Source organism: Chelonoidis abingdonii, chromosome 8 (assembly GCF_003597395.2).
Source record: "Chelonoidis abingdonii isolate Lonesome George chromosome 8, CheloAbing_2.0, whole genome shotgun sequence".
Lineage (NCBI taxonomy): Eukaryota > Metazoa > Chordata > Testudines > Testudinidae > Chelonoidis > Chelonoidis abingdonii.
In genome coordinates, this window is record NC_133776.1 from 33298118 (window position 1) to 33322857 (window position 24740).

At 43.0% G+C, this 24740-nt stretch overlaps 1 protein-coding gene across 5 annotated transcripts in view; it reads left to right on the forward strand.

Moving 5' to 3' along the window:
• The first annotated feature begins 79 nt into the window (after positions 1 to 79).
• TFDP2 (transcription factor Dp-2) overlaps positions 80 to 24740 on the forward strand; it is a 172971-nt gene continuing 148310 nt past the window's right edge. For 3 of the 5 annotated variants that reach the window (XM_032765646.2, XM_075068491.1, XM_075068492.1), the window contains exon 1: positions 80 to 164. The gene's annotated coding sequence lies outside the window, so the exon portion shown is untranslated. The remainder of the gene's footprint in view (positions 165 to 24740) is intronic. The other 2 variants (XM_032765649.2, XM_075068493.1) reach the window with 1 other exon arrangement.

Consider the following 24740-nt stretch of genomic DNA (forward strand, 5'->3'; position numbering starts at 1 on the left):
ACCAGGCTGCGCCAATGGGCTGTTGGCGGCGCCTAACCTCACGCGGAGGGGTGGCCAATGAGAGAACGCAGTTGTCAGACGCCGCCAAGCTTGTGCGGGGGAGAGGGACTCAGACTCTGTGCGGCTGAGGAGCGCGCTGGAGAGTGGGCCGGGCTGCAGGCACGGTGAGCCGGGGCGGTTGGGACCGTATGCGTCGAGAGTCGTTGGGTCTCGGTGCACCCTCTCGGGCGGCGCCGACCGCCAGGGGCAACGCAGAGCCGGCCAGGGGGCGCCTCTCTCCGCGGGGCCGGGCGGAGCAGCTGCCAGGTGGCCGGCTAACTGCTACAGCAGCTGGCGAGGGAGAAGCCGTCGCCGGCTCCTTGTCTCGGCTCTGGTGCTGGCCAGGCCCAGCCCGTTCCACCCCCGGGGCCTGTGGAGGCACGGGGCGGAAGAGAGCGCCGAGCTGCTGCGTAGGGGGCAGCCCCGCTCAGTCCCTGGCTGTGGTGTCCCCCTCTGCGCGCCCTGGGGCTAGCGGCCGTATCGCTCTTCTCCCTGGGGGCCTGCCGGCGCCCTGACGTGGGGCCACTGTCACGGGGATTCATTTCCCCGCCGGGCGCCCTGGAGACAGGCTCTCGTGCCTGACACTTGTGAGTCACGGTCCCCTTTCATCGCCTGAGCGAGGTGGCACGATGTGCTCGGCGTGCCTGGCACGCAGGCCCGTGTCTGGAGCTGGGTAGTGCCGTGTGACAGCCGCCCTGTCTGTCTCACTGGGGCTTCGCCTCCGCTGCTCGAAACGCCGCTGGAGGTCATAGAAGTGGCCGCGTGTGTGTTGTAATTGGTGTCTCCCCAAGTCTCCACAGACCCCTCTCCTTCCAAGGGAGATACGAGTTTCTGGGGGAGGTGAGAGGCGGCTCACTACAGATTATACAGTACTTGGTCCTTCTGCCAGTGTGGCAGTTCGGTGTTTAATTCACTTTATAGCAAGGCTGTGTTCTAGCTGGCAATTTGGTTCCTATCAATTTCATTTAAACAAAAAAACCCTTCACATGTGCAGCACAAAGTTAAGATGTTTTGCACTATACATTTATGCAACACTCTGAAAAACGTTCATGGCCTCTTGCTAAGCTTATTTGCTATATAGAAAGGCTTGCTATGCTTATTTGCTATATAGAAAGGCTTTGGTTTTGCCAATCTGGCAACTCTTACAAATGTTAAGCCAATTTAATAGAAACTTGTATAGAAATATAAAAGGGGGAGAGAAGCATTGATTACTGGGCTAGTCTTAACAATGTTGGAATTTAAAGCACCTCAGTTTTTTAGCAGCAACTGGAGAGTAACATTGTCAGTAAATGACCAGGTCATATATCATCTGTCCTGTCTTTTAAAGAAATTCCAAGCTGTGAATTAGTTTGATATATGGCTTGATAAAAATGTTTGTATGCCAGTATATAGTTAGATGGTTAAAGTGAATTAAATTAAATTAATCCTTTTACATCAGATTGTGGCTGTTAATCCACTTGATTACATAGTGATATGCTAATATTTTTTATTGAAAGCATGTCAGTTTTATGGGAATGGTACTCTTTATTGATATTCTTCTGATACAAATGAGAAAATGTATTTTAAAGTTCAGATCTTTATGTATAAAAACACAGGTACTTGCAACTTCAGAAATACCTTGTTTAGAATATTCTATTTACAGTGAAATACAGGAGCAGTGGAAACTCCCTAAAAGTTGGGGGGGGGGGGGGGGCAGGGCACAGCCCAAAGCATGGCTCTACCACTTCATGCCACTCCTTACTCCCAAGGCCCCACCTCCTCATTTTGTCTCTTTCCCCCAAGACACTGCCCCCTGCTTGCTCCTCTCCATCCTGGTGCTCACCCTTATGGCCAGTAAAAAGTTGGGGGGGAGGGAGCATGGTTCTGCCTCCCCATTTTGGTGCCCTTGATGCAATATCTTGAAGAAATTTTGATAAGAGTTGAGAAAGGAAGAGAGAATATAGATGACAGGGAAGAGAAGGATGACAGGAGAGGTAGCTGCAAGAAAAAGGTACTGAAATCTCTCCTACTCTAAAGACAGTTTCTCTTGTTAAACATGAAGCATTATCTCTAAAAGAGACCTAGGAATAATAGGTTAGGTGATTTAGGCCTATCCTAGAGAAAGAGAGAGAACTGGGAAATAATTCTTAAAAGTGACTCCTATTTTGTTATTAGTGGGCACTGTCTTGTATTGACAAACTTCTGAGAGAAATCTTGTATTTTTCTGTAAAATCCCTCATGGTTCTCTTATAACCACTTCCTGTGTGTGCAAAAATCGTTGTTGTACTATCAAGAATGAAAAGGAGCAGTTTGATTCAAGTTAACTTTCAGTGGACATAGTTAAATTACTTTCCCTAGCTATATGAAGTTGTTAACATTGATAGATGTACTACTTGTCTGAGCCTTCTGCTCAACTGTTATATCACTATTTGTTTGTTAAGGTGGACAGTAATTTTCACTACATTATCTGGCATGTTGTACACACTGGATCCCTTTGATGCAAACTGCTACCAGGAAGAACAGGACCAAATGATTTTTGAATTACGTATTTTTACATAAAGCTGTAAAATTATTGTTTTTGAGTGACATTCTTTAGATATTAAAGTGTAAATCTCTTCAGTATGAGGAATAAAGTATCACATTGACTTACTGCACCAGGTTTTCACTTTTAGAAACTTTAGTTCAAATCTAGTTTAGTCTGTATGTGAAATTAGTTCTGTCATCTCATTGTAGTCTTCAGTGGACACTTTTTGTGGCAGGTTTGCAAAGTGGAAATTTTGTAATGATTTGGTGTAGTTGTCTGCTCAGCAAAAGCCCATTGCTGAAAGTACTGCACGTTCTGATCCAGGTGAGTTTAGTATTGTGTGAAGAAGCTTGTTTGAGTTAGAGGTATCTTAGAGGTGTTATCTACCTCTAAGAGGTTAGCCTAGGCAGATCAGTTGGGGGAAAAAGTGCATAATATAGTAAGACAAATGGTGTTAATTTTCTAGAAGTACCTCATGTTTTCCCACTTTGTGTGTTGAAATAGGTGTATGTGAGAATCATGTCCAGAACAGCATTTTTGTCCAGGTGCACAGTTAAGAGCAGACACAGGGTGGAACTGATAACATCTGATTCAGTTTATTTCTGCTGCTTAGGCTATGAGAGCTTATTTACAGGAGCAGCGAAAGAACATGCGTGACACTCTATGGTGGTGAGCTGCATAAGTGAACCTTACAGTATAAAGCAAGTTTCTGGAGATGGGCACCAAATTCAATAAGAGAAAATAGTGATGTGATATAGCTGAGAAAAGGAAGCTGTTTATCCATGCTGCGTTTTGTTTATAAAATCTTAATCGTGTGTCATCTTGAAGCAGATTGTGGCCCTTTAGCTGTAGCACATGTAGTTCACTGGGCAGGAGTTAACCATAGTTGTCTTATTCATACAATACTGCCTTAAAACCATGTTCTTTGCTTTGTCTTTAATACTCTGCAAGTCTATTAATTAATTGCTTTTTATATGTGCTTCTAGCTTTTTTTGTTGTACAATGTTTAGAGAAAAAATCTTTACTCTTATTCTTACCAGCTAGTAGTGAAGTCCTACAAATGTAGTCAATAGAGAATAAGTGAGCAGATTTGTAGGTGGGTTAACAATCTTACCAAGATTATCATTTCCTGGCACCAGACCAGAGGGAGCAAAGTTGATAATGTGTTCTTCGACTTAAGTCTCAGACAAGGCTGGTGCAAAGCCAACAAGCTACCTAAATTTGTCTTGCTTTCAGATACACCTATCCTAAAGTTTATGTAAGTAATTAAATGAAAAATAAACTAAAATACATTGGGGGTTACTGTAAGAAAATTAAATCCAAGTTGATGCTTAATTTAAGTTGTTCTTAAGGTGGGGGGTGTCAAAAGTGAGCAATTTGTGTTCTGCAATCCCATGAAAAGGTGGTGTGTGTTATGGCATGGTAATTTTATAATGCTCAACTTCTTGTTTTGGTTCCTTTTTATTTAGCCTTGGTAACTGTTATAGATTTTTATAGCTGTATCCATTAGTGGGAGTGGAATAAGGACTGAACTTCATCTTTAAAATGCATAGTACACCTGTGTTGTAAGAAGATAAAACAATGAAAGATCACTTAGCACAGCCTCATTCCATAATATTTGCTGAAATATCACTTTTTGGCTCCTTGTAGTAGGTTGATAATCAGTAAAACCATCTTCAGCTATTTCAAGTTCAGGACTATATATCCCTTCCACTATTGCAGATATAAAACTTTTGCAAGAGGTACAATCTAAGAAAATGAAACTAAATGCTTATCTCAATTCATCTCACAAGATCAATACATAAATAACTAATGACCTTTGGTTTTGGGCCAGCTTCTACTGTGGTACAAAGCGTTCTAGTAGGGCATCTTTTAGTTCTTGTGAGATGGATGTAGCTACTCAGTGAAAAAGGGATGGAACTAACTTTCACTTGATCAAATAGAGAGTTAGCTATTGGTAACAAGAAGCTCTGACTTTAAGAACACACTTCATAGAAGAAATGTTCACCAGGACCAGTTCTGAGTTTTAGAGCTTGCTGAAATTAGTTCTGAAATCTTTCCTAATTAACTGCCATTTAATAAAGAAAATGAATTCAAAAGGTACTTTGTGCGCCTGTAATAAGAGTGACTGAAAGCAAGCATGCCAGCTGTCAAGGGCCACCTGTTAGTATAGTGACTGAACTGTGCCCTATTTAAACATGTCATTATTATGGCCAGTGTGTTCTGCGCAGAAACTTCCTAATTACTATAGACTGTCAGTTAACTATTGAAACTCACTTTTAAAGTAGATTTCTGCTTCTGCTAGTTGGTGACCTAGTTCTGTAGAACATCTTAGTGTTTTTGTTACCAAGCAAATGCTATAACAACCACCTAGCATTTAGTATTGGGCGTCATAGTAGGGATTCAAACCAAGTAAGCAAAAGACCATTTTTAATCACTATACAAGATATATAAAATTTGATGGATTGTTCTTAAATACCAAGAATTGGAATTATTTTTGTTAGAGTACACAATACTCAGTGAAATCACTTAGGACTTGCCCATGATACCTCTTACACATTTGAGTAGTCTCATAAGCTCCAGTTCAATCATTTTTTTGTATATACATGTTTGTAGGCATGAGGCCTTAAATAAAAGTGTGGGTATCCTCCAGTAACTAAGATAACACATGGGAATTTACAGGTATTACTTTAATCAGATTAATTTATAAACTAGTGAATGAAATTTCTATCATCATGCCTTAAAGCTCTGACCATATGAAATAATTGCTCTATAGCCTTATTTTTCCATGTGGGCAATTGCTATAGGTACCAGGAGAATCCTAACTGAACACTCATAGGTGAAGTGGAGTCCTAATGATTGAGTGGGAGGGGAGTCTGGCCCATACTACACCTCTACACCGATATAATGCTGTTCTCAGGAGCCAAAAAATCTTACCGTGTTGTAGGTGAAACTGCGTTATATTGAACTTGCTTTCATCCGCCAGAGTGCGAAGCCTCGCCCCTCCGGAGCACTGCTTTACCATGTTATATCCAAATTCGTGTTATATTGGGTCACGTTATATCGGGGTAGAGGTGTATGAGGAAAAATGAACACTCTGCTAGTAATTGTGTTTTAGTATACTCCCTTCTGCTTGTGAGGTTTCTTTTGCAAAATGTCACACATGGTCTCTCAAAGTTGTTTTAAGATCAGGTCATAGAAATTGGTGGACTTGAATGTAAATTTTGTAGAACTACCTTTGCATATTACTTTTCTTTCAGTGTTATGCAGGTGGCTCCTTAACTTGAACAATAGGCTCCAACTTTGGACACAGAATCTCTTCCGCTCAATACTGGATGTACTACGCAATTCACAGAGACAGAGATACAGAGAGAGATACTCGGTACATTTCTCATGGTACTGCTCCAGTTACTCCTTTTATTTTCTAGGAAAAAAAAAAAGAAATATTTCTCCTTGAGTCTCCACAAATCTTGACTTTTGGGCTTCTGTAGTTTACCTTGTGACTCAAGTAGACCAATCTGTTTCTAGAAATCTTGAGCATGCTCCCTCTTCCTGACCAGCACAGCTCTTTTAATTAATATTTTTCTTTGCAGAATTCAGATTTTATCAAATCTTCTAGGTGGAAAATGCTGGCTGCACATCCTCCAAGGATGAAAGGGAGTTGTCTCATTCTCTCCACAGTCCAGTCTGTCCCTCTTTCATCTAGAGTTGTTACCTGGGTCCTACCAGCTGCACACTTCCTACCAGCTGCACACTTCCTAACAGGCACAGGGCAGATGCATCCACCTCCATGGAAAGTGGTGCTAGTTGCAGTATGGGGTGTGTGTGTGCATGCGCGTGCCTTCTTTGGGGGGTTTGTGTGTGCACATGCGTGCCTTCTTTCCTCAAAGCTCTGTCCCTCAGGGTTGGCTTTAAGCCGATTTACCTGATTCCCCGGAATCGGGCCTTGCGCTGAAGAGGGCCTCGCTCTGGGGATCTTCCGCGGCATTTCAGCGGCGGGGGGTCCTTCGATGCCACGGAAAACCTGGAGCGGACCACCCCTGTGGCCAAAGTGCTGCTGAAGCCCTGGACCGCTGCTGAGTATTCCAATCAGGCCCTGCGGGTCATAAAGCCGGCCCTGCTGTCTGGCCCTAGTTTGCACCTTTTACTCTGGGGCGTTTGAGCTTGTTGCTTCAGGGGATGAATTATTTCTCTTCCTCCCTCAGCCTAGTCCCTTCTCTCTTACATGGCTCAGCAGTTCCAAACCACTGGTGCTCACATTTTCCTCCTTCTTGAAGCGTCTGGTTGAGCAGTTTTTCCTTCTGTTTTCCCAGAGGCTGTTTCAGCAGACCCCTCAATTTCTCCTCATCATTTTTGGTCAAAGCAGCTTTGGGGTGTGTGACAAGTTACTGGTTAAGGAAATCTGAGCCAGGCCTGTCACGCCAGCTCCAATCAAGAAAGGGGAATTGGAGCTGGCTAAGTAAGCCCAGGCCTGATTGGCAAACAGGGAACAGCCACTGGCTTCATTAGTGAGGGGCTACATAAAAGCTGGCAGGAAAGAAACCAGGGAGGAGAAGGTAAGAGAGGAGCCAGAGAATTTGAGGGAATAGGAGCTCTTCTCTGCTGACTGTGGGAGCTAACAGTCCCTGAGGCTGTGCTACTGAAGCTGTTTGTAGCTAGAAGGTGGTGGGGAAAATATACTGTAAATAAAGAGCACGGATGATTGCACCAACACAGATGTCTCTTGCTGGTTTGTGGGCATAGAAGAGGCAGCAACGAGGAGGAAATGGCAGTGCCTTGCTACAGGGTGACTAGTTCACCTATTGTAAAGAATAAGGGATAGTAAGACTAGTTTAAAAAAAAAACAAGCAACTTATATATCCCAATAAACAAATGATTCCCTAAACTACATTAATAAATGCAGGGAAGAAGGAAAATGGCTTACTTGTAAATTAGCTTCTCTGAAAATATCATTCCAACAGAATTCTCTCACCCACTCACTTCTCAGAATTCAGCGTTATTTTAGTGATCCTGTGCTTGTGTGTGTGTGCGCAAGCATCCAAACAAAATTATTTTTGGTTTGAAAATCTTAAACTTTTGGTTTTGTCCTTTTGAATGGATTTATCTCCTGGAGTGCTTTGCTCCCCATTCAGTGAGAGGAATTGACTAGAATACTTGGAGGGCATATGTTCATCTGTCCTCTGCAGAGGGGTGAGGGGATGCTAGGCTTGTACTCTTCCCTGCTTCCCTAGAGGTGCAGTTAAAAATATCTAAACTGGAATTCTGCTAGTCTCACCGTAGGAAGCCAAGATCCCAGAATGAGAATCATCTGATAGATTCAGAGAAGTGGAGGAAGAGTCCAGTGTGCTTAATCTGACCCTATAGTTCTGCCCCCATTTAGTATGCTAAGCACACTGTTTTATCCCTTGTTGACTGATTTCTCACATCCACATCCCATTGCTGGTTCTAGCTTGCCAGAGGCTAAGCCTTTAAGGCTGTTCCTGTATTTTTCTCTTTCTGGTGACCATGCTTGATGTATTCAGCAGCTCCTTGCACTGCTGCATGTTTATATACCTTGCCCTACCCAGACCTCCAAGCATTTGATATAGAAGCATCTGCAGCAGCTGGCATTGCTACACAGCAGCAGCTCCTTGCCTTCGCAGCAGACAGTGCAGTAGGACTGCTAACCATCATCATCCACTGCTTCCACTGCAGCTCTGCTATCCTGCTCCCCAGCGATGAGCTCGGGGGATCCGTACTCATCCTCCGGGGTGCTGCTGGCAGCAGACAGTGCAGTAGGACTGGTAACTGTCCTCATGGGACATATAGCTTGACCAGGGGTTCTGGGAATGTCTTCCCTGCCCACCTCCTAGCAGCCTCCAGGGCATGGTGTACTGGGCATCACTTCCCCTGCAACTCTGCTCTCCTGCTCCCCACCGACGAGCTCGAGGGATCCGTTCATAAAGCCTGGACAGTAGTAAGGAGCAGTTTAACTATAGGCTGAGCAGGTGCAAAATGGTGGTAGAATGTGCCTTTGGACGTTTAAAAGCTTGCTGGAGCTGTTGGTAAGACTTCAGCGCAACCAACATTCCCATTGTTATTGCTGCTTGCTCTGTGCTCCATAATATCTGTGAGAGTAAGGGGGAGACATTTATGGCAGGTGGGAGGTTGAGGCAAATCGCCTGGCATCCGATTTTGAGTAGCCAGACACCAGGATGATTAAAAGAGCATAGCAAGGTGTGCTGCGCATCAGAGAGGCTTTGAAAACCAGTTTCTTGATTGGCCAGGCTTTGGTGTGACAGTTGTGTGTGTTTCTCCTTGATGCAAACTCGCCCCTTTTGTTGATTTTTAATTCCCTGTAAGCCAGTCACCCTCCCCCCTTCGAAATAAAGTAACTATTGTTTTGAAACCATGCATTCTTTCTTTCTTTCTTAATTTTTTTTTTTTTAAAATCAGATAATGGACAAGGTAGCCTGGGTGGGGTGGGAGAGCAGGGAAGGACAAGGCCACATTGCTTATTGTAGCCACACTAAAAATCAAACTGTTTGAATGACAGCCTTCTGTTGCTTGGGCCAGCCTCTGGAGTGGAGTGGCTGGGTGCATGGAGCCTCCCACTCTGCGTTCTTGGGCATCTGGGTGAGGAGGCTATGGAACATGGGGAGGAGGATAAGTAGTTATACAGTGGATGCAGCAGGGGGTCTGTACTCTTGTTGGCTTTCCTGCATGCTTCATCATGTCCGTTTGCTCCCCCAAAGATGCTTCATCATGTCTGTTTGCTCCCCCATTAGCCTTAGCATCGTGTCTTGCCTCTGCTCTTCGCACTCAATTCTTTCCTGGCCTCTGCCACTGAATGCCTCCATGCATTAAGCTGTGCCCTATCAGTGCGGGAGGACTGCATAAGCTCGGAAATCATGTAATCGCAAGTGTATTTTTTTCACCTTCTAATCTGCGATAACCTCAGGGACGGAGATGATAGGGGGAGCATAGACACATTCTACATTCTATGATTCTGGTGGAACTGCATGGTCACCTGTGCTGCTGAGTTCGCCACTTGTACCAAACAGGAAATGAATTTCAAAAGTTCCCAGGGTTTTTCCTTTGTAGCTGGCTAGTGCATCGGAGTTCAAAGTGCTGTCCAGAGTGGTCACGATGGAGCACTCTGGGATAATTCCCGGAGGCCAATACCGTTGATTTGCATCCGCACTACCCCAAACTCAACCCAGCAAAGTCAATTTGAGTGCTACTCCCCTCGCTGGGGAGGAGTTCTGAAGTCGATTTTAAGCGCCCTTTAGGTCAATGGAACGGTGTTGGTTGTGTGGATGCATTCATTTTTAAATCAACCTAATGCGGCCAAATTCGACTTAACCCTGTAGTGTATACCAGGCCTAAGATTGGCAACAGGACAAGGGATAGTGGAGTTATATTCATTAGTGGAATTACTGGGTGGGAAAAGGACAGAAGGATCCTAGTACCTGCAGTTCCTCATATCCAGCCATCTGGTGAAATGATTTCACACTGAGGTTTATTTTGAGTCTTGTACACTCATTTGTTCCATTTTTATTTTAAAATAGATATTGGCCACTGTGATAGCCATCTATGTTGATTTTGTTTCATATTCTATCTTATTTATTAAACACATTTTAAAACTTTTTATGATCATTTATTTAAGGAGCTTTATTAAAGGAAGGTAACAAGCTGGACATTATATAGAAATATCTTGTACACCTGGAACATCATATAAATACTAGAACAGAAACAAAGTAACATATGTAAAATATATGCACAAACAATGCATTCAGAATCTGTCCAAATGATCTTTAATAGAACCTATTATCAAATACATGGGTAATAACTTAATTTTTTGTATCACATAAGAAGATCACAGAATAATTAATAGAAATTCCAGAGTAAGAAGTCCCCACTTATATTTTTGTTTGCTAACAAATTTGAATTTGTTTCTGTACTACCAAATCTTCATATTTAAACTGTATAGTTTGATTACTGATCAGTAATATTTTCAACAGAGGCTTTGTTTTTACAAAATCTGAGACTAACTTCTAATAGGAATTAGATACTAAAATATATTTGTAAAATTTGTAGAAACAGGGTGGCAATACACTTATTCCTATGGAAGAAAAAATTCTGGCGAACACTTGAACAATTAAGAACCTAGTCTGAAAACCGAGACAGTTGAGCAGCATATGTGCAACAGGTGGTCTAATCCATTTAGCACTATGCATAAATTAGTAGCTTTAAAACTGATCTTGTACTGATTAATCAAGGAACCTTTCTGTTACCCTGCAGCCTGATGAAACCTAATCTTATTCTACACTGGGCTGAACCCTAATGTTAATTCTAGAGATAGATGTACATAGAATAAGTTGTATCTTTCAAAATGAATACATGCACTGTATTGGTCAATTTTTCATATAACTAGGAGCAGCTCAACAATATCTTCGGAAAGGAAGAGTGGCATATGGAGCATAAAATTTTTACATTGCAGTAAACAAGATCTTCTAGCTGCATCACTTAAATAGATTCTTAGGAATGGATTTTTTTCTGTGCTTTTTAAAAAAAAAAAAAAAATGTTTAATGTATCCACATGATCATGTCCAAATATCATCTACTGAAATACAGTAAAAGTGATGGCTTAAATTCTAAAAAAGCAGTCCAACAACCAGAGGGCCCAGTTGCATTATTTTGTTGTCTTGTGTGACGATTAGTGTAATACTGGTATAATAGCAGCACTGACTGTTGGAAGACTTGCGGTATGTGATGTTGGGTATGTGATGGGTGGTATTTAGGAGCACAGGGAGATTCATCTGTTGGTGCTCATTCCTTTTGGAGGTAAGGTGTCTCGAGGTGCTAATCAAAAAAACTGGGAGAGAAAGAAATTAAAACGGAAGTTTGCTTAAACATGGACATAGAAATGAAATAGTGTGTTTTCTAGTGTAAGAGGCTCTCTTTAATTTCTGGAGGTATTTGTTTAATATACTTGTTTACCTGAAGCTTATTAGGCTATTGTCTAAAAATTAGTCTTTAGAACAATTAATTTTTAGAGCAAATCAATTTCTGGAGAACTAAGTATTTTTCTGCAGAAAAACACATTCTGTAACTTGTGTTGTCTGTTTCCAATAAATGAATTGTATATCAAAGCTCTAATCTAAATGAAATTTTAGAATAGATTAGACTTCTTAAACTGCAGAGAAATTTGGGTTAGGTTGTGGGGGTTTTTAATTTATCTCACTGGAGAAGTCAGAATTGCACTTAGCTATCTTTTAACTAAATTAGTAATCAAGCTGGATTTTGAATGTATTCAGCATTTGTGATCATAACTGGACTTTGTTGTTGCCCTGGTATTCCTATTGCTTGGTATTAGTATTGTTCAGCTGTCAGCTTAATTTACCACACTGCTCTCTTGTTAAAGCACGTGTAACCAAAAGGTGAACAAAAATTGTGATGGTTGCTTTTTAGAAATAAAAGCTTTACATTCTGGAGAAAGGTCCTGAATCTGTGAGGCACATTTTCTGTGGCATAGAACTGGGCCCCTAAATCCATCTTTGTATAATTTCATCAGAAACCAGTGGGAGAACAAAGTCAAATTTTACATTTTGCTATTTGTTTGATGCAAGCTGTCAAGTAGTAACTGGGAATAGGAAATAATCTACATTTTGAGACCATCTGCATGGGTTCTTTTGTCTGAAACTGACAAGAGGTCATGGCAGATGGTGAGATCACGAAGTTTGGCTTCTTGAGCTTGACAGAATGTGTTCATAAAGCTGGAAGAAAACTAACTATTTTTATTTGCATAGAGGTTGGTGACAAGACTGTAGTAGAGTTTTTTTTTTTTTTTGGATAAAATCTCCTGGATCACTCAACTTGACACAATTTAATCTTAGTGAAATGAATTACTGATAATTTCTCGAACAAAATTATCCCTAAGCCAGGGGTTCTCAAATGGGGGTTGGGACCCCTCAGGGGGTCGTGAGGTTATTACATGAGGGTCGCAAGCTGTCAGCCTCCACCCCAAACCCTGCTTTGCCCCCAGGATTTATAATGGTGTTAAATATATAAACAGGTGTTTTTAATTTTTAAGAGGGGTCACACTCAGGCTTGCTATGTGAAAGGGGTCACCAGTACAAAAGTTTGAGAACCACTCCTCTAAGCAGACTAAATATGCTTGGCAATTACATCTCTTTCTTTCTGATCTGATATACAGATAACTAGACTTTCGAATTTCACAGAAATCAAGTTGCCCATCAATACAGAAGTATTTCACTTGAGTTGAAAGCACATCCATCCATCCCCCTTGCATAGGATCCAAGACTTCATACTTGGAATAGAGGGAGTAAGAAGTCAATGGTGGGGCTGAAGCAGGGGTTAGGAAGAGAATGGGCACCTCCATCCCAAATTTTAACACATGATGTAGGAATGCAGTATATTGTCTCCATTACTGTGGTTGTAGCCTCATGGTTACAGCCTCTCCGTAGTTTATGCAGGAGTCATTTGGAATCATTGTACCTGCACAGTCACAGATCCAGTAGTTCTTTGAGTGATTGCTCGTGTGTATTCCACGATAAGTATGCGTGCTCGCCCCATGCACCGGTGTCAGAAGTTTTCCCCATAGCAGTACCCATAGGAGAGCGCCCCTAGCAATCCCTGGAGTGGTGCCACCATGGCACAATATAAGGGGTACTGCATGCTCTCACCACCCTCAGTTCCTTCTTGTCGCCAGTGAAGGTGCTTTGGAACTGCTGTGTTCCAGCATTCCGTTGTATCTTTCCCTGTTCGCACTGTCATTTAGTTTGTAGGTAGATAGTACATGTAGTTTTAAATAGAGTAGAAGAACCATGCCCGGGTCAGGGCATGCCCCGGGCTTTAAGTCATGCAACACTTGTAAACGGCCTATGCCCATAAGTGACCTGCACACTATCTGCTTACACTGTCTTGGGGAAACTGACATCAGCAACTGCTGCAAAATTTGCAGATCATGTAAGCCCCAGACTAAGAAGGAGTGGGATATATGGCTCTGAGCCATATTGATGGAGTCAGCCCTGACCCTGACGTTGCTATGCCACTCCGAGTCAGCACCATAGCATCGGTGACCTAGCAGTGCCTTCCACCAGCTGGGACCGTTCCCCATCCATGGGACACTCTAAGAAGACGAAGCAGTCTTCTCCATCAAGGCACCAGGGCAAGGCTGGAGGTCAGACTAGACCTGCTTTGAGCAGCTCTCGATTCCCCCTCTGCCTCGTGGCCTCTGACTCAAGTAGAGTGGGGTAGCCCAGCCCACTCCGGGCTGACCTCCCCGGATGCCAGTGGCCACATACAGATGCCCTCCATGCCGGAGGCCCTGCAGGCAGCTCAAGACATAATGTCTTTCCTGGTACCAGCTACACCGACCCCAGCGGCTCCCTGGTCCAGAAGGGAGCCAGCGCTCGGACTGCCAGTCGCCACCTGGGCGGTACCACTCACGGTTGAGGGAAGGTTCCCAGCACCGCTCTCTGCAGTGACCACGCATCTCTCACCAGTCTCTGTTGACCCCCACCCGATTGTTTGGCTGGATGCTGAGCAGCAGGGAATCAAGGCACTGCTCCATATCGAGGGAGTGCAGGCCTCGAGGTCAGAGCATGCCCTGCTGGGACTGGGACCAACTGCACAAGATGTCACCGACTCAGAGAAGCCACCCTAGCCCCTCACAGTACTGACGTCGATGCTGCTCACGCTCTTCACACCAGTCGAGGTCCCTGGCATGGCACTACTCCCGCATCCCTAGGCATAGATCGCCGGCAACCAGCCGTTGCAGATCTGCCCACCAGAGCTGTTCACGGAGCAGCTGTTACAGACAGTACTCCCGCTCTTCTACACCGGACTCGAGGTCTGGAGCCCAGCACTGCTCACGATGACGCTACTCGGCCCCATCCTGGGATAGCGGTTGTTCGTTCGCCAGCCCAACCTCCCCTCAGAGCTGGCAGTCAGCGGATCAAATGACTCCAGTGGGGCAGCCTGCCCTGGTGGTGCCACAGCAAGTGCAGTGGCACCAGGCTCTCTCGCTAGCGCCCTAGTACCAATGGACCCCATGGGCCCTGATGCAGCCCCTGATGGTGGCCTGCTCGGTAGCTGGGGCCTTGGACAGACTGCCAGTCTCCCTCTCTCAACCCCCCAGGGAGGGGTCAGCAGAGTGCTCTTCCCCAGCCCAGTGCTCAGAAAGGGACCAAGTGTTGCAAACTGTGGCACTGGTGGGAACGCAGAGCACCACGCGTCCATCCTCATCCTCCCCTGATGAGACCATCATGGCACCTCCTCTTCCTTTTCCCCAGGAGGACACAAAAGCCTGCCAAGAGCTCCTGAAAAGGGTGGCTTCAAGCCTCAATTTACAGGCTGAAGAGGTGGAGGAGATTTCAGACTCCTTCTTTGATGTCCTTTCAGCCACAGCACCAGGCAGAGTGACTCTCCCTCTCCATGAAGGGGTGGCAAAAATCTCCGCTGCCCTGTGGCAGATCATGTCTTCCTTGCTCCCATTTCTAAGAGGACAGAGCAGAAGTATTTTGTGCCCGCCAAGGGGCATGCATATCTCTATACTCACCCCGCCCCCAACTCTTTGGTGGTCGAGGCAGTCAACCACAAGGAACGTCAAGGCCAAACCATTCCCAGGACTCAAGGAGGCTGGACTTGTTTGGGAGAAAGCTTTATTCTTTTTCCAGCTTCTAGCTGAGGGTGGCAAACCACCAAGCCCTGCTGGGCAGATATGATTTTTAACTTGTGGGGCTCAATGCCAAAGTTTACAGACTCCCTCCTGGAGCGTGATAGGAAGGAGTATAAGGCGCTGGTGGAGAAGGGCACCGCTGCTGCCAGAGCAGTCCTTCAGGAAGCCTCAGACACAGCGGACATGGAGCAAGATCTGTGGCCTTTGTGCTGTCCATGCAGAGGGCATCGTGGCTCCTCTTGTCCAGGTTGTCCAGCGAGGCAGCTCTTTGCAGGACCTCCCTTCACTGGCAAGGCCCTGTTCGCAGAGCAAACAGATGTGAAATTACATGGTCTCAAGGACTCTCACATAACCTTAAAGACTCTTGGTCTCTATGTCCCAGCCCCGGCCAGGACCAAGTTCAAACCTCAGCAAGCCCTGGAATGAACAAAACCGTTCAGGAAGTCTTCACAGCTGTTCATTGCCATGGCTGAATGCATGAAGGATCAGCCGATCTCCACTTAGCGGCTCTCCAGCTGGATCACTTCATGTATCCACACTTGTTATGACCAGGCGGGAATTCCCCCACCACCAATTGTGAGAGCACACTCGACAAGGGTGCGAGCCTTGTTGGCCGCCTTTCTGGCTCACGTCCCTATTCAGAACATTTATAGGGTTGCTACATGGTCCTAGGTTCAAGCGTTGACCTCGCACTAACCGATGGTGTCACAGACCAGGGAGGACGCCGGGTTCAGCAGGGCAGTGCTTTGTCCCAAGTGTCTGTGAACTTCTATCCACCTCCATCAGATATAGCTTAGGAATCACCTATTGTGGAATGCACATGAGCGATCACTTGAAGAAGAAAAGACAGTTACCTTTTCCGTAACTGCTGTTCTTTGACTTGTTGCTCATGTCCAGTCCACATCCTGCCCTCCTTCCCCACTGTTGGAGCTTTCTCAAGAAGGAACTGGGGCAGGGAGGAGTGGACAGGGCCCCTTTATACTGTGCCATGGTGGTTCCAATTCAAGGGTTGCTAGGGATGCTCTCCTACTGGTTCTGCTAGGGGAAAACATTCCAGCACCAGTGCATGTAGTGAGCATGCTACATCTATTGTAGAATGGACCTGAGCAACACACCTTTTCAGTAACTGGTGTTCTTCGAGATAACTGTCTTTTCGACCTTTACACTGTCACCAATGATCTTCTCTTTATTGTCCTATCAGGCCTTTGCAGAGACCCTACTTTGCAGTGTGCTGAGTGTATAGAGGTGCTCTGACATGGTGGTATTGTTTTTATGTATGCAGCCATCCCCTTCTCCCCTCAAAACAGCATATATCTAATACAAGTTCATGGTTCAGAGGACTTTGGATCAATCCTTTGCACTTAGGTTGAAATTTATCCCTGATGAAGAAATTATTGAATTTTAAATTTGAGTTTCATACAGACTCCAAACATATAGGAATAAAATGTAGAAAGATGTCCGCATTAGTTCTTAGTTTAGTAGACCCACTTGTTTACCCATCATATTTAGTTCTGAAGTGAACTTAGTAATGTTTTTGCCATATTCGTTTCTAAATCTTCTCATAATTTGAGCTGTGATTTAATATGCCAGCATTCTGAATTGTTGATTGTAAGGGACTATCACTGATCAACAAAAAATTTTTGGTTTCAAAAATTTTGTGCTAAACTGATCATATTAAATGCTGTTTGTGTTCTGTTACATCACCACAAAGGCTGTTTTCCTTTTATTTACAATGTTAATTGTCTATTAGAGCACCAGTGGTTGTGGTGCTATTTTGGCAGGAAATCTAAGTTGGGGTCATTACTGATATTAAATGACTCTCAATATCAAATCAAGTCTGATTTTTCCCTTACTTTAAAATGAAGCGCTTAAACAATAAATCAATGTAGATACATATACAACTGATACCTTATATTTTTAAACCAGGTAACTTTTTAAAAAAATCTAGGTTTATTTTTCATCATTTATACTGTTTACTCATTGCTTTTCTCTCAACTTGAGCAGTGAAAATAAACTAGTTTATTTTTATTGCTTTCAATTCTTGGATTTGGTGCACTAGCACTTGGCTGAAGGATTTGTGTTGCAAATACTACAAGGGAATGTTTGTTAAACTGTTGGAATTAATGTGTTTTAAATGTCCAAAAAACTCAGTTAAAGCAGATTAAAGGTTGCGTGGTGATAGCTTGTGCCCTTTGAAGAATATTGAATTCAGCAAAATTCAAACTTCTAAAAACGAGGAAGTACAGAGTTAAGGTAAATGCCCATACCACCTTAACTATGCCCCCCTGGAGCTGGCAATAATCTTTGGGAATTATGTGTGTGTTCTCAGCTGCATTCACTGAGTTAGGTGTAGCTGTATTGAATGGTGGAGGAATAAACTGGGGGAGCTTGGGAGAGCTGTGTTTGTGATAAGAGGTGATCCGGGATTTGCCTGAAGAATGTCCTAGAACTGTGGTGATTGTGATATGAGGAAATCTGAGTCTGAATGTGTCCCTATCTCCCCTGATGTGTGTTATCAAAGCAAAAATGTGCACATGTACCTTGAGGGTCCAGTCTGCATCATTTCAATACAGAATTGTGTAGATAGTGTTAGTACCAAGGCACTGGGATCTTCTTGCCATGAGTATTGTCAGTAATGAGGTGGGATATGAGAGCAGTCTGTGGATTTAGTGATGGGTAGGGGAAAAGTATAGGTTCAGGTGATATCCTGTGTGGAAGTGTCATGAGGTTGTAAAACAGTATAAAGCAGCTAAATTGTATGAGTGTGGCGTTCAGTTGGGGGTGTAGACTCAGTGTCTGAGCATAGAGCAAGTGCAAGTAATGCCTGGCCATTACAGTGAAAAGGCAGTGTGTGAAGTATGTGTGGTATAGATGTTCTGGGGAATTGCTCAAAGAGGGCAGAGTTAAGGTTGTATGGACATTTACCTAAAATCTGTATTTCCTGCTTTACAGAAGCCTGCGTTTAGCCAAACTGAACATTCTGGAAGAGTCTGAGCTTTCACTGGGAAACCTTAACTCTGTTAAGAAATTTTTTTGCCATTTAATTTCCTAGTTTTTTAAAGAGAAATGTGTTTGGTGGGAGTCAGTGGTCATTGAGGCAGTTATTGTTCTCACCTAGGTTTGCAGTTCATGTTACTGTGGGTAAGTAATAATTAAAAGACCTAGCTTTTATATAGTGCTTTTCATCAGTAAATCTCAAAGAAATGTACATCGTTATCCCCATTTTACAGAAGTGAAACTTAGGCAAAGAGAAGTGATGTGACTTGCCCAGCCAGTGGCAGAGCTAAGAATAGTCCCAGTCCAGGATTCATTCCACTAAGCCATACAGTTGCTGTGCAATTCCTAAATGCTCCTTTCCTCCCCCTGTACATTTTGTGATAGTAGAATGGGGCTAACGATTGTGCTTTTGAAATGTGTGCAATGTGCAATTGCTAACAGGGCCAGTAAGAGAAATCTCATTGGTGGTCTGTGACCCAAAACTTGACAGTTTTTTATTACATGGTGGTTACAGTAATTTTTAGTGTGAGAGAAGACTGATATATGTCTTCTTTTACCCACTGCCCCACAATTCCCTGACACATGTACCCTCTCCCCACCAAAATTTCCAGCTCCCCCTCTCATCCTATTAAGCCGTTAGTTTGCTCTGTAGAAGCTATTGACATGGAAGAAGTTGTTCTTTGGTGTCTCCTGCCCTATGCTGCTGCGTGCATATATCACAGGCAGCAGCTTACTGGAGGGCTGCATGCTATCTTGGTTATGTAGCCTGAGCTGGACCCAAAATTCCCAGTACCCACCCCCAGCTTGGACTGCTGCCTCTGTTTCAGCCAGACTTCCCAAGCCATGCCCACAGTCCAGCCAGTCTGCTGTTCCTCCACACCAAGCCTCTTCTCCACACACAGTGGCCAGCCCCCACACAACACACAAGGTTGGAGTGCATATTAGCTATCCATTTTCTGGATTACAGATGTTTATTTTTTTTATTATCATTAGGTGCCTTCCCCCACCAAGATCTCAGCTCAAATGAAGGAGCAGGGAAAGGGCTTCACTTTCCCCCAGGAGAGCAAAGTCTCGCAGATACCAAGAAACACAAGACGCAGAGCTCGGAACCCTGTAGAGGGAGGGGTAGGGCTCCCCAGATCCCAGCACACAGAAGGGGATAATTCAGGGCTGACCTGCCCTCTGTAAATACCTGACTTCATCTGCCTTAGAAAACACGCCTTATGATGAGACTCCAAGAGTTCAATCTATTTGCCTTAACACAGAACATTAAGTGGTGACTTGACTGCAGTCTGTAAGTATCTACATGGGGAACAATTATTTAATAATGAGCTCTTCAAACTAGCAGAAAAAGATATAATATGGTTCAGTGCTGGAATTTTGAAGCAAGACAAATTTAGACTGGAAATAAGGTATACATTTTGAACAATGAGAATAATTAATCATTGGACAAAGTTACCAAGGCTCCATCAATGACAATTTTAAAATCAAGAATGGAGCATTATGCCTACTTTTTTTTATCTTCAGATTTCTGCTCTAAATTGGTTTGAATTTGGAGTGCCTGGGGTGGTGTTTTGATCCATGACTCTAACATATTCTCAGTTAGCTTTTCTCTCTGCACATGATCAGTGTAATCAATTAGGCATATAAGCCTGAGGCCTTGTCTACAGTGCCACTTTACAGTGCTGCAATTTTCTCACTCGGGTGTGAAAAACAGCCCCTTGAGTGCTGCAAGTTTCAGCACTGTAAAGTGGCAATGTAGACAGTGCACCAGCACTGGGGGAGACACTCTCGCGCTGGTAGCTACTCCCTTTGTGGGGGGTGGGTTCTTTACAGAGCTGGGAGATCTCTCTCCCAGTGCTGGTGCCGTAGCTACACAGCCATGGCAGCGTGTTGCGGCAGCGCTTTAACGTTGCTAATGAAGACATACCCTTAGAGTGCATAACTGGAGAAACAAACTCTTTTTCAAATATCAAATTAAAATGTTATCTTCCTCCCCCTGCGCCCCCAGAGCACTGGTGGGTGCCTTGTACTCAGTTGTGGTGACCTTGGTGCGATGAACTGAGTGCTGGGTTGATTTCAAATTTAGATCAGTGACCATAAACCACAACCCCATATGGTGCACCAAATTTCAAGGGCATCTGATGAACAGTATGGATTTTAGAGCACTTAAAAAGCTGAGCTTTATACAGGAACTTGGTCTGAACCCTAACTATACCAGAGTTGTAATACTACTATAATCCTAGGAAATGCTTCTGATGGTCTTAAATTTTTGTTACAAAAATTAGATTTGGGTGGGGGGCAGTTTTGACTGGATAGGGTTTAAAATGTAGCAGAAATAGTGTTCATTAATCCACTTGTATGGTTTCTTAAAATCATCCCAGCAATAAATTTAGATTGGATAGAATTCTATCCAATCTGAGGTTTGATCCACCTGTGGTGGGTTGGATCACAGAAACCCCCTTGGGAGCTGCCAGCTGATGTGCCAGGACTACCCCCTTGGGAGCTGCCGGCAGATGTGCCAGGACTACCTCTGCTCCTGTTTCCCCTGCCAGCTCAGGACTCCAGCACCGTGTCTTGCTGAGCCAGGCACTCCCATCTGCTCCAACAAAAACCCAGAGTCTGACTGACTTGCCCCAAAACTGCAGGTTTACCTGAAAACAGCTCACAGAAGTGTGCTTGTCTTTAGCACTCAGATGCCCAACTCCCAATGGGGTCTAAACCCAAATTAATCCGTTTTATCCTGTATAAAGCTTACGCAGGGTAAACTCATAAATTGTTCACCCTCTGACGCTGATACAGAGGTATGCACGGTTGTTTGCTCCCCAGGTATTAATACATACTCTGAGTTAATTAATAAGTAAAAAGTGATTGTATTAAATACAGAAGGTAGGATTTAAGTGGTTCCAAGTAGTAACAGACAGAACAAAGGAAGTCACCAAGCAAAATAAAATAAAATGCGCAAATCTATGTCTAATCAAACTTATTACAGATAAGATCCTCACCAGTTCCAGAATGTTCCCTTTTACAGACTAATCTCCTTTTAGCCTGGGTCCAGCAATCACTCACACCCCTTTGTTCCAGTTTCTTTCCAGTATCCTGGGGGCGTGGAGAAGCTCCCTCTTTAGCCAGCTGAAGACAAAATGAAAGGGTCTCCCAAGGGTTTAAATAGACTTTCTCTTGTGGGTGGAGACCCCCTTCTCACTCCTATGCAAAGTCCATCTCCAGTCTGGAGTCACCTGGGCAAGTTACATGTCCATGAATGACTCAGTCTTTACAGGCAGAAGCCATTGTCCACATGGTATCTTGTATGTCTCCAGGAAGACTTTTTATGTGAATTGGAGCATTCCAAGATGCATTGTTCCCCAAGTGCTTCCTGATCGAGTACTTAATTTTGCAAATTTCTTCCCAAAGAAGCTGACCAAATGCCTCACAAAGCTTGCTTGATTTCTCAGTAAGTATACAGCCAATATTCTTAACCTCAAGTACAAAGTTTGTGTACAAATAGGATGAATAAATATAGCAGACCATAACTTTTACAGAGATATGTTACATGGCACAGGCAGCATAACACATATTCCAGTTATGTCATATTCCCATAAAGCAGCATGGGGTACTGTGTGTCACCATCATATCTAGGGCTGCAGATTTGTCATGGCATTTTTAATCAAAAATTCCAGAACAGTCATGATAAATTTACTCAAAATTAATGGGTTTAGGGGAAATGATTTGTAAAGTCGCAGGTACGAAAATTCAAATATCTGTATTTCCTTAAATACAGTATACATAAATCACTTCCCTCTACAAACACAGGTGAGACAAACAGGAATCTTTTTATTATTTTAATTTGGTCTTAACAATGATGATGTGAAATGAAGTGACACCCTTTTAAAAAATAGAACTAGGCGAAATGACATGCATGTGGTGCATGGTACAGTTATATCTTTAAGTTTATTCTGGCATAAGATGTTGTAAATAGATATGTTTTATACCTTGATCGAACACTGGTCATCCTGAAGTACATTTTTGTATGCAGAAAATGATCTTTCTGCATCAGCACTATTTACTGGCACAGTCAAGCACGAGACAGCAATCACGGCAAGTGTTTGCAATCTTATTTCAGGTCTCACTAAAACTGATAAAAGTTGTTACTTTGCATTTCATAGACAGTTCTGATGTAAGCATGGTATTCATGCAGTGCTACGCTATTATCTTAAAAAAAAAAAAAAAAAAGGTGTATTAGCCTCAGATGCTTCTCTCTCAGGTATGATGAGATATTTTGTTTGATTTGGATTGCATACTAGACAAGCATTGAAAAATGTTGCAGCAGGCTAAGTGAATGCGGCAGAGTTGCGCTGCATGTATGTTTCATTTTTTTCAGTGCTATTAAGGAGTGCTTCTTTGCCCACTACATGCTCATGTTCGTTGGCATTGCTCTTCACTCACATGCATGTTCTTGGTCACCATATGTGAACGTATCACAGGTTCTTCATATTTTGTCAAGGTATAAATGGTAGGCAGTTCATACCTCTGCGAGATACTCAGCTGATTAAGGATTTCTAGTAACTGGCACAAATAGATGACATCTGCAATGCACAAACTGCTTCATTGATTGCTCCCTTCTTTGAAAAAGGAAATGTAGTCCTCTGTGAGCTAAGTGGAAACAAAATGTTAAATCTGCTGTTCCAGCATGTTATGACTGGACTATTTCCTTCATCTTCCAAGTGCATACAGAAGCAAGTGTTATATGCAGGGCAGGCTATAAATGCTTGCTTCACAATGACAACCATGTCACTTCTTTTTTTCAAGGTTTTTATGTCACACATCACTAACCAGGTTTAGGTGAGCAACCTATGTCACATGCACTTTTATGCTCTGCTCTGCTCCCAGGCCTTTTTCGTATATGTTGCGTTGTCTGATACAACAGCAGTGTTCTGATCAAAGGAAACTTTGTATTTATCCAATGTTTCCCATGTTGCTTGGCTAATAGTCCTAAAGTGCAGAGTCCAATGCCCCACAATTCAACAGAAGTACACTTAATTTCAATTCATGTTTACATTGTGGTTTGCTGAAAAAAGCCAATATGTTGATTTTTCTACATCTGTGGTCTCAAGTGACAATGTCAATTCTACCACAAATCTTTAGCTTTTCTTTATTTTCTCTTACATAATTTTCAAATACTCTTGGAAAATAGAATTTCTGTAGATGGCTCTAACTTGGTATGATTCCAACATTTTTCAGGTTACCCTGTAAATACTCCTTTAGGGTACATTGTTAGGGGCTTTTGGTGTCAGATTTTGTGACCAGAGCATCAGTAAGCTTTAAAAAGTTCAGTCTTGTCTATGAAGTTGCTCCTCTGTTTCCTCAAACACCTGACAAAGTTTGTTGCACTTGAAATCTGAAGAGAGCAGAGAACAAGATCTCTGTTTTATGTTTGTGGGATGCTGTCTCCAAATGTCTGTCTTAGCTTGCCTGATTGTAAATTACTGGTACTCAGTATGTTCTTAGCTATTCTTGAGAGATCGTGCCGATTGGTCCCTTGCACTTGTGTGATATTTTACCAGTTACCAACACCATAATTTCAGACTAAGTCCTTTGTTTGCAAAGTAGCATTGTGCTTGCAATATTGCTAAGGTAGGCAGCTGACTTGTCAGCAATAAATTATGTAATAAGTAGTTTGCACAATTATCAAAAATGCAACATAAATTAACTGCTACATAATTTGTTCAGTTATGAAAAACACCATTTTTAGTAGTTAAGTTCAATGCACTTGATTAGTGTTCCCAGCCTTTTCACTAAGGTGACCCACCCAACTACTTTGTCCTTTTATTTATTTATTTATTTATTTATTTATTTATTTATTTATTTATTTATTTATTTATTTGCAACCCACCTGTGATCAAAATTAATGGATAGGGTGAAGGTTATATATGGATTATATAAAATAATGTGCTCTATTACCTAACTAACAAAATGCCCTCTTGTCTAATAAGGTACTGCTTACATGAAGTTCTTTTCAAAGAGGTTTTCCAACCAGCATGGCTGAGACCCTCCTTTCATAAGACCAAGCCCACTGGCAACTTGTCTCCCCAGATGAAGGATGCATGGGCATCTCTCTGCACCCCTAGCTATATTAGACCAGTTCTTTGTCCCCACCCCCACCCACTTTGTTCACTGATTCTTTTAAGTTCTTGTCCTGAAGTCCCTGCTGTCTCTTTGTTAGCATTTGACTCAGCATGCAAATAGACTTCCCTCGTAAGACATGGAATACGCTATGGTCAGCCAAGGAGATAAGTGTCTCCCCCTTCTCCTGTCTGGTGGAACCTGTTTTAAGAAACGTTACTCTGGGCAACCTGCCTTTAACTACAAAGCTTTAAAAACTTGATTTCCTGGGTATACATCTCATTATATATTATCCACACATACATTTTTGAAAGATTATGATGACCGGTATGACACAGGCTTTCAGTAGAGACCTTACAAGACATTTTTTGGTGAACTAGTATGTAAATACTG